This window comes from Peromyscus maniculatus, chromosome 7 (assembly GCF_049852395.1).
Source record: "Peromyscus maniculatus bairdii isolate BWxNUB_F1_BW_parent chromosome 7, HU_Pman_BW_mat_3.1, whole genome shotgun sequence".
NCBI classification, from domain to species: Eukaryota; Metazoa; Chordata; class Mammalia; order Rodentia; family Cricetidae; genus Peromyscus; species Peromyscus maniculatus.
Genome location: NC_134858.1, coordinates 51,013,295 through 51,023,819, shown reverse-complemented (window position 1 = coordinate 51,023,819; position 10,525 = coordinate 51,013,295).

Here is a 10,525-nt window from a genome sequence, read left to right as displayed (position 1 = left end):
GGGGGGGGTGTTTTGTTACAGTTTGTTAGGTCTGGGGAGGGGGTTGCGGTTTTGGGAGGATTGTTGTTTGGTGGGGTTGTTGTTGAGTTTTTGTTTATTTTTTAAGAAAGACTTAAAGTTGGGTGGGGAAGCGGGGAGGATCTAGAAGGACTTGGGTGGGTGGGTGTTCTTGCTATATACAAAATGTTAAGTGTGATGAGTCATACCAGAAGCACACTTGTCTTGCCCTCACTCTTAGAAGACAGGAATCTATTTGGTTAAAAAGTTTGTGTGGAAATAACTTCCACTGTAAGTGCAGTCTGCTGCACGCAAATTGCCTATGGAAATTTATTCTGCTAGTTCAAAAAAAAATGACAGCAAAGGCCGTGGTTGGGTCTCTAATAACCACGTCAAATATTCATGAAAGGAAGTGCTGCCTTTTGTCAGGAAGGAACTCTTTTCTGTAATGAGTTGAGGCACAAGTTTCTTTGAAAAAAATTTTTTTTCTCTAACATTTTTCAATAATTAGTAGAATTGAGAATTTTTCAGCCTTTGAAGAGGGTTGCTAGATCTCCATCCCAGTCTGCTATTCTTTGTAACTCAGTTTCTTTTCAGAATTCTGACATTCTATTACTTATAAGATTAGCAGGATGTATATATGTATGTATTCTCATTGAGTGACCCATATTGATGGGGGAAGTACAATAAATGAGTAGCCCATAATAAAGTTTTTGGTAAGTATATAAAAGGAAAGGAGTGGACTGTTTATGAAAGGGGGAATTAATTTGGATTTGTCTGTTGGGAAAAACATCTTTAATAACAGGAAATACTGCATATGCCAAACCCAGACCAGTGCATCAGTAACATGTGCATGCCTCTTACCCGCTCATAGCAAGTTATAGGGTAGCCTTGGCTACATGAGGCTCTGTCTCAAAAAATAAGTAAATAAAAGTAGAATTGTGTCACAAAAATAATTATGTAAGAAACAAATGAATCCATCAAAGAATGTGATCAGTAGAGGACAGAGCAGAGTGACTGGCTGCTATTGTTGTTTATTATAAATATATTAATGTCTCTAAAATATTGTATCTACAACATAAAGATTAAAAGCAGTTCTTTTTTAAGAATTTCATGAAGAGAGATGACTGGAAAGGGGGGGGCTTACAGAGTCAGGTAGAAGTCTGATGCAAGGGAAACTCCCACGAGTCTACACGGATGACCCAGATAAGACTCCGGCAGCCATGGATGCACAGCCTGAACTGACCATCCCCTGTGATCGGACTGGTGACCACCCCGGCTGTCATCAGAGAGCCTCCATCCAGTGACTGATGGAGGCAGATTCAGAGACCCACTTCCAAATGCTGGGTAGAGTTCAAGGAGTCCTGCTGAAGAGAAGGGGGGGATTGTAGGAAGCAGGGGTGTCTGAACATGACAGGAAAACTCACAGAAGCCACAAGCCTGGCTCATGGGAACTCACAGTCTGAACCAACAACCAGGGAGCCTGTATGGGACCGACCTAGGTCCTCTGCACATATGTAACAGTTGGGTAGCTTGGTCTATATGTGAGACTCCCAGCAATGGGAGCAGGGGCTGTCCCCAGCGCTTTGACTGGCTGGTGGGAACCTATTCCTCATGCTGGATTGCCTTGCCCAGCCTGAATCTGGGGGTGGGGGTGGGGTGGAGGAGTGCTTGGTCTTATAGCAGCTTGATATGCCCTGCTTTGTTGATACTCAGAAAGGGAGGCCTGCCCCTTTCTGAGTGGTAATGGAGAAAGGGTGGATTGAGAGGTGACTGGAGAGGAGGAAGGGGGAGGGAGTGGGAGGCGAGCAGGGAGGGAAGGCTGCAGTTGGGATGTAAAAATAAATTAATTAATAGACAAATAAAAAGAGACTCGTGTAACTCAGGCTAGCTTCAAACTCCAAATGCAGCTGAGGGTGACCTCAGGTTCCTAATGCTCCTGTGCCTCCCAATGCAGGGATTAAAAAAAAAACAAATAAGCAAATAAATATTTTTAAGTAGAAGAATATGAGCCCATCCCCTCCCCTCCTATCCTCCCATCCCCTCCCCTCCTATCCTCCCCTCCCATCCCCTCACCTCCTATCCTCCCCTCCCATCCCCTCACCTCCTATCCTCCCCTCCCATCCCCTCCCCTCTCCTCCTCTCCCTTCCCCTCCCCTCCCCTCCTCTCCTATCCTCCCCTCCCCTCCCCTCCCCTCCCCTCCCCTCCTCTCCTCCGACTCTTGCTCAGATTTTAAACCACATCCAGCCAGCTGGAGAAGTGGGCTTAAATGTCATCAGTTTCTCCAAGTTGGAAAAATAAGCAGAACCCAATCACACACACATACACATACACACACACACACACACACACACACACACACACACACACACACTGTTCTTCCCTAGACCACCTACAAACCAGTCAAAAATTCACTGCAAGAGTCTTTGTGTCACCACAAAACGACCCACTGAAGAGTTTCTCTCCCACCTGACCTTGTGTCTTCCCCATAGACACTCTGAGAAATAGTGTGTGTTGCTTTATAAGGCTTCCTTCGGCTTGTATTCCATTTTTATTTGCTCTAACCTTGCTATTTCCCTTGGCAGGTGCCAGCCAGCATTACAGTCTGACCCCCCCAGCCAAAGACAGCCCTTACTCAAACCAAGGCCTGCGACAGATGGTGAGGTCCAGACGGCACCCTGGGCCGGTGGATTACATTTCCTCAGAGGTCCCCGTAACAGCTGTGTTCCTTAGATCAAAACACTGAGAAACACAAGCCCTCACGTCTTTCCCAGGACAGAAGCATCCAGGGCCCTGGATCAAGTGCAGGCATGTAAGTCAGCTACCCCACAGGACTTCCTATGAAGCAAATGCACACAGTCTCAGAAGAGCCGCTGAGGTATGGGCTGGCAGAGGTCAGGGTGGGAGAAGGAGGCCTTCACAGGAGGAGAGTACACACAGAGTGTACTCAGTGCCTACAGCCATACAGGTGCATAGTAGGGCCCAATAAATGTGCATTGAGCCAATGATTGAACAAATATTCAACTTCTCTGACATGCACTCATCCTTCAGTGTTCAGTCTCTCTCCCTCTCCCATTCTCTTCTTCCCTCTCCCTTTCTCATGTGTGTGTGTGTGTGTGTGTGTGTGTGTGTGTGTGTGTGTGTGTGTGTGTATGTTTGACTTGTGTGTGTGACTTGTGTGCAGGTGCCCATAGCCTAAAGAGCTGCAATTACAGTCAGTTGTGAGTCAAAGGGTGTGGGTTCTGGGAACCAATTCAGGTCCTCTGCAGGAGCAGGACGCGCTGGGCCCTGAGCCTTCTCTCCTGCCTCCCGCTGATCTTGCAGACCTTTCCTTGACCCACCCCAACTCTCTTCTCCAGACAGCAGCACTTTGATGGGTTTTTTATAACTCAGCATTATAGTCACTTGGTTGTACTCCTTATTATAAGACTTGATTCTCCAAGAGCGGAGGCTGATTCTTGCTTATCTCTCTACCAGGCATGTTGATAGTATGGTTCCTGGTTTGTTTGGTTTGTTTTTTTTTTTCAATCATTCATTCATTCATTCGTTCAACAGGATTGAGTACTTAGCATGTTCCTAGCCCTGGACTGGGTTTTAGGAACAGAGCAGGAAACAAGACCTGAGTCTGCCCTGCCTCTGTGATCACAATCTGTTGAGGATTGCAAACAATTAAAACGGATGTCATGTGGGCAATGACAGAGGTGAGGACACTGTGGGAGCGAGCAAAAAGGACTCGTTGAGTATTCTAAAAGCCTTCTGGACTAGAGGATCCTTCCTGGAAAAGCAAAGAGTGTCTAAAGAAAGAACAGAGTTTGGGAAGGAAATAAGAAAGGCATGCCCCAGGAAGCACAACAAGTCTGGAGAGCAGAAGGAGGAAGCAGGGAAAGAGGAGAGAAAGGAAGGAGAGAGAAGGCTAAGCAAAGAGAGGGGAAGGGGACCACCTTGTCTCATTAGCCTGGCTATACTTCTTGTTCCAGGGGATGGCACCTAGAGGCCACCTGCTAGTCCGTTTATTTAGAGGCTCATTTCAAAAAAATTATATTTATTTTTATTTTATGTATATGAGTGTTTGCCTGTATGTGTGTATGTGCACCATGTACATGCAGTGCCTCATAGGCCAGAAGAGGGCATTAGATACCCTGCAACTGGAGTTATAGGCAGTTGTGAGGTGCCACATGGGTGCTGGGAATTGAACCCTAGTCCTCTGGTAGAGAAGTCAGTGCTCTTAACTGATGAGCCATCTCTCCAGCCCCTGGAAGATCACAGACTACCACTTAGCTGAAGAGAGCATGTAACACCAAGTTTGGGTCTTCTTAGTCTACAAATATGAACACCAAACTACACAAAAGCCATGAATCACTGCTCTTCTTTTAATCTGTCATCTTGCAGAACCTTCTCACCCCTGTCCAATTGGAGCCCTATAAAACAGACTCGTTTTATTTTAGCAGATCATGACACTGAGGTTCCGATGGAATCAGCAGCTGTTCGAGCAGGAGCCAGGCCCTCTGGTGACTCCGGTACCCATCCTGTCACACCCTTGCTAGCTTCCAAAGTCACACCAGCAGGAACAGAGCCAGCAGGAGATGACTCCTCTTCCAAAACTCCTTCCAGAAAGCAAGAGCACTCTGACACCTGATAGGGACTGACCACCAGCTAACCGCAGCCCACTGATGAGAACATTCGTACTGAGTATGGAATGATGGGAGTGTGCTTAGCCTTCATTTGATATTGGGCTGTAGGTCAGCCTTGTTACAAAGTTTTAGGGAAAAAATGTTAATTTATCTGTATAAAAGTGTAAACTGTTTACAAAATTTCCATTGCAAAACTAGAACTCTATGAGCAGAGCTTTTAAAAGCCATAACTGGGCTTGATGACATAGGCTGGCAATTCTGGTGACTTACATGACTTGAGGCAGGTGGATTTCAAGTTGAAGACATGCTTCATCTTTGAAGTCAAAGTCAACTCCAGCAATTTAGTGAGAACTTGTCACTAAATAAAACAGTTTTAGTGGTAGAGCTTGCCTAGGATACATAAGGCCCTTAATATCAAGCACTACCAAAGGGAAGAGAAAAAAACCCACAGACTGGGAAAAAATAGTAACTTGATATAAAAAACCATTAAGGAAAAAAAATTCAGTGTTTAAAGAATAGGAGGTAAACAAGAAGATTAAAAACCCAGTCAAAAAAACAGGCAACAGATATAAATGGGCAATTCACAGTAAACTATAATGGCCAAAAGACACATGGAAATGATCGTTGTTAATTGATATGCACAATAAAGCAATGTGATAACCTTTCACCTAACCAGATTTATAGACATTTAAAATTCCAACAGTTGAAGTATTGATAGGCCAACAGAGGCCTTCATTTTTGGAGGGAATCAGACAATATGTAGTAAAGCTAAAACTGCTCTATACTCTGGCAAGGGTACCACTCCCACATTTATCACATGTGTATAAAGGAACATATGTGTAGGATGACGTGTACCAGGAGAGTCACTGAAGTATGGTCTGCCACCAAAACAGAAAGCACAAGAGCTCATATTTGGAATTTTATTACTCTCTGCTGCCATTTCTGTAAGTCTGAAGTAGTTACAGCCCATCACGGTGGTACATGCCTGCAATCCCAGCACTCGAGAGGAAGAGGCAGGAGGATTGCAATGAGTTAATAGCCAGCCAGGGCTACACAGCAATACTCTATTTTAAAAAATCAAATAACTACACGATGTTAATACTCACATGAACAAACATTAAAAAGGATGGGCTAAATATAAAATCGTGGAAATGGCTACCACAAGGAAAGGGATAGGAGGAACATAAGAGACTTCAAGTTTGTAAGGCTCTTTTTCTTAATTCTTCCCCCCAAAATATGAATTACATGCTCTAACATATTCTACTTCTTGTTTCTGAAGGATATAGTGAAAGCAAGATAAACAAATGTTGAATTGGCAAAGACATTAAGGAATGAAGAAGTTAGCCGCTCTGGCTGGGATAATAGGGTGTTCAGACAAAGGTTACTCAATCATATTCAAATGACTAATGGAATCTTGCTAAGAGTCAGAGGATTGGACGGGATGACTGTTTAATATTCTCCTTCTAAAAATAGCATTTGATGAGTCAAAGGAGCACTGTTCCCCTGGACACCTTTGTTTTGACCACAGTGTCAGGGCTCAGTATTTGAGGGAAATGGAGTAAGCCCATTGGAACGCAGCCCTCTTTAGAAGCATACATGTTGTAAACACCATCCTGACAGGAACCCCTTATGCATTTCACCATGAGGAGGGAGGGGTAGAGCAGAATACTGTAGCAGGCAGAAGTATTCTAGCTGTGAACCTTGGTGGCTTGAGGTCACTCACTGTTGCTTCCCACTTCAAATCCTGTGAGGGGACACTCGCCACCTGATAATGGAAAACTATTATTTTGCTAACCAGGTCCCATGTGAGAAGACTGTGAGTTTCCTTGGGATCAGATCTCACAAGAACGCAAGATGTCCCAAACACCCCATCTGCCATTTCAGCTAAGGCCTGGGGGCCTGGATTTTATAAATTGTTGAGTTCATTTCAACAAAGTGCTTCCGTGCTTGGGAAAGCTGTCACACGGCTTCTCAGCATGCCATGCAACTTTTAATGAACTGTTTATATAACCCCTGCCTGCGGCTGTGAAAGAAGCCTGGGCCCTGGATTTGCAGGATGTTTTATGAGGCTTTGCTCTGCTTTGTTCTGATTCAGATGAGGAGTTACATGAAGCATAATCTTAATTCTTAGCACATCACCATGATCGGTTCAAGCACATCTATCTCATTTTACCCTTTATTCCTCCGAAGTCACCATAGATGACATATTTCCTAACATTACATATATCTTTGGAAGCTCAGTGTTTACACCTTTAGTATAATTTTAATCCATTCCTTATGCTTATCACTTCAACACCACTTGCAAGGCATGTCAACTCTTGCGTGATAACCTCCAAGCTTCCATTGCCTTCTTCATCTGTTGTGCGTTAATTACCATCCTCTTATGCAATTGTTATTGCTGTTGTCGATGGAAAATTATTTTTCTATATTATTTTCAAGTGTGTTCTTTCTGGCTGAGGGAAGAGCAGTGTGTGTTCTTGGAAGCTGACCTTGAGTCGAGACACCTTGCCAAATGCAGATGGATTTTTCTTTGGGCTGCTAGCTCACAAATAATGATATGGAGACTTATTATTATTAATTATGAAAGCCCGACCTTTAGCTTAGGCTTGTTCCTAACTAGCTCTTATAACTTAACACATTTCTATTACTCTATGTTATACTTTTCATGCACTTTGTATGTCTCCCTCCAAGTCTTGGTGCTTCTCTGCTTCTCGATTATCTCCTCCTGCTTCTTCTCTGTGCCTGGAAGTCCCACCTATACCTCCTGCCTAGCTATTGGCTGTACAGCTCTTTCTTAAACCAATCACAGCAATATATCTTCACACAGTGTGCCAATATCCCACAACATTTTAACTTGTTTTAATAGGTAAGCGTGCTGAGAAGGCTGTGTGTTATGTCTTTATGCCTACTTTTTATATCATTTATGCCTGTTTGTTTTAGCACTGGCCAAGACCTGCATCCTGCTGGATGTAATTACTCAACAAGGGTATTTATTCACTGCCCTGAAAGACTATTAGGCATCCTAACATCCACCCTTGAGGGACCACTTGTTACATTTTGAAAAATATATGGTGTGTGTGTGTGTGTGTGTGTGTGTGTGTGTGTGTGTGTGTGTGTGTGTGACAGAGAGAGAGAGAGAGAGAGAGAGAGAGAGAGAGAGAGAGAGAGAGAGAGAGAGAGAGAGAGAGAGCGCACAGGTGTGTACATGCCACAGCACATGTGTGGAGGTCAGAGGACAACTTACAGGCCTCAGTTTTCTCCCTCTAACACATGGATCCTCGGTATCGAACTCCAGTTGTTAGTCTTGGTGGCCAGTGCTTTCGACTGCCCAACCATCTCATAGTCCCGGGAGGGACCACTCGGACAGACCGTGACAGAGCCACACAGTGGTGTAACACACAGCTGTGAAAGGAAGTGATGAAGACCTCCACTTTATTTTGCTGTGGCATACTCCTGGGACATAGTGTTGAATTTTTAAAAAGGCTAAATCACAAAACAATCCTTTCTTTTTGCTTGTTTTGTGACACAGGATCCCGCTGCGTAGCCCTGGCGCTCTGGCTGGCCTGGGAGTCACTGTGTAGACCAATCTGGCTTCAAACTCAGATACCTACTCAGCTTCCCACGTGCTGAGATTAAAGGCATGCACCATCATGCCTGGAGAATGAATATCTCTTAACAGCTCATAAGTTTCCAAACCCCCATGGCTGTTTTTAAAAGTATAAGTTACTAAATTCCTTTTTTTTTTTTTAATGTAATAAGAGGTGCTGGGGGATCTCAGCACACACGTGCTAACCTAGAGCAGGACCAGCTGCTGTGGTTTCTTCCATTTGACTGTTAAACTTGAGAATCCACAACTGTCCAATTAAAGCAAGCTGTCTTTGGGTGGCCCCGGGGACTGGCTGGCCTGTTGTCTCACTCTAGGTTGGGACTTGAGAGAGCCGCTCCTGCTGGCCTCTTGAGGTCTTGTTTATAGGGGAGATAAGGTGTCCACTGGGGGAGAGAGTTGGCTGTTATACATTGTTAGAAAAATCCAATGAAAGGGAACAAGGGGGCTGGAGAGAGGGCTCAGTGGTTAAAAACAGCCATGGGGGTTTGGAAACTTATGAGCTGTTAAGAGATATTCATTCTCCAGGCATGATGGTGCATGCCTTTAATCTCAGCACGTGGGAAGCTGAATAGGTATCTGAGTTTGAAGCCAAATTGGTCTACACAGCACTGGCTGCAATCCCAGAGGACCCAGGTTCAATTCCCAGCGCCCATATGGCAGCTCACAACTGTCTGTAACTCTAGTTCCAGGAGACTTGACACCTTCACACCAATGCACATAAAATAAAAGTAAATAATTTTTTTTTTAAAAAAAGAAAGGGAACAAGGATAAGGATATATATCTTGTGAATGGAGGGGGGGAAAGTTTAGTGTTTACATCAGATCTAGGAAACAGGAACTTATTCTTAATTACAAATAGAAACCTTAACTTGCAAGTTCTTAACACAGGACAAACAAGAACTTATTCTTAACTGCCTTTACTGCAAACAGAGCCCTTAACCTGCAAGGTATATTGTTCCTGTTTCGGTCTCACGTTAACAAACAGAGATGGAGAAATACCCAGGCTGTGGGATGCGACCCAGATGACAAGGTCATTTAGCAGCTGAGATGAAGGGCTGCCAGATTTGCCTCTTGCTTTCTCCCCAGTAGATGACATGGCACAAACACCAAGTTGTGCATATGGGCATGTGAAGTCCTTGTAGCCCAGCCTGGGAGAATATGGCACCTCTAAAAAAAAGTGCAATTTTAAGATAAATGCCCTCCCTCCAGCTATTAAAATTCCAGGGCCCTCTTGTCCTGTGTGGTAATGCAGGATTAGGGTGGAAAGTCTTCAGTAAAAAATGAGTGATTTAATCTGACCCGAGGAAGGCTGGACTTTTGATGGTCCAGGATACCCAGCTGCCTCTTGGAACCCAGCATTGCTATGTGGAGTATAAGCTCCCAGGAGACTTCCCTGAGGGCTCTGAGATTTGAGATCTCACTGGATGTGCCACCCACAGAGTGCCTGCACCAAAGGGATCCAGGTCTCCCCGACATTCTGCTGAGCAGGAATAGGTCTCCCCGACATTCTGCGGAGCAGGAATAGGCAGGGGGCAGGAATCAGACCCAATTGTCTGAGTGGGGAGGCATCAAAAATGTCAGCCCATCTTCTGTGTTTGGTGTCAGATCTGGAGAGAGGGAGAAAGAGATGGCAGGCAGTTCCCTCCTCCCCAGAGCATAAATTTCACCGTTTCATGACCGGATATGGAAGCGAGAACATGAACGTGATTGCAACAAATCTTTCTGTCTTGAGAGGGAATGGTAGAGTCCAATTTGGGGAAATTTGGAGCCACTGGAGAAATACAGCTCTAATAATACACATGTTCTTTCACCGGTTATTAATTTTCGGGATGGTAAGGACACGATTCCGCTGAACAGAGTCCTGGAGGGCTTCCGGTTATTCTCCAAAATTTTTATCTCAACGCTGCCACCAAGTGTTCAATGCCCTCACTTCTCAAACCTCAGCTCCACAGCGGAAGGGAACGCTGTTTAACCCTCATGTGGTAGAGGTCAAACTTCTCTGCCTTGGGAAAATGGCTATGATGTATTTTTGAGTTGGGGTGGTGGTGGTGGAGATAAGTTACAAAGAGGTATGCATGTTTGCATTCATATACATGGATTATGTGTATGTATGTGTGCAAACTATATGCATGAGTGTTAAAAAAAAAAAAAAGACACAGGACTGAAAATATGGCTCAGGAGTAAAGCACTTGCCAAGTATACTGTGAGCCCTGGTATCTCAATCCCCAGGACCACATACCAAAGATAGATGATAGATGATATAGATAGATGATAGATAGATAGATAGATA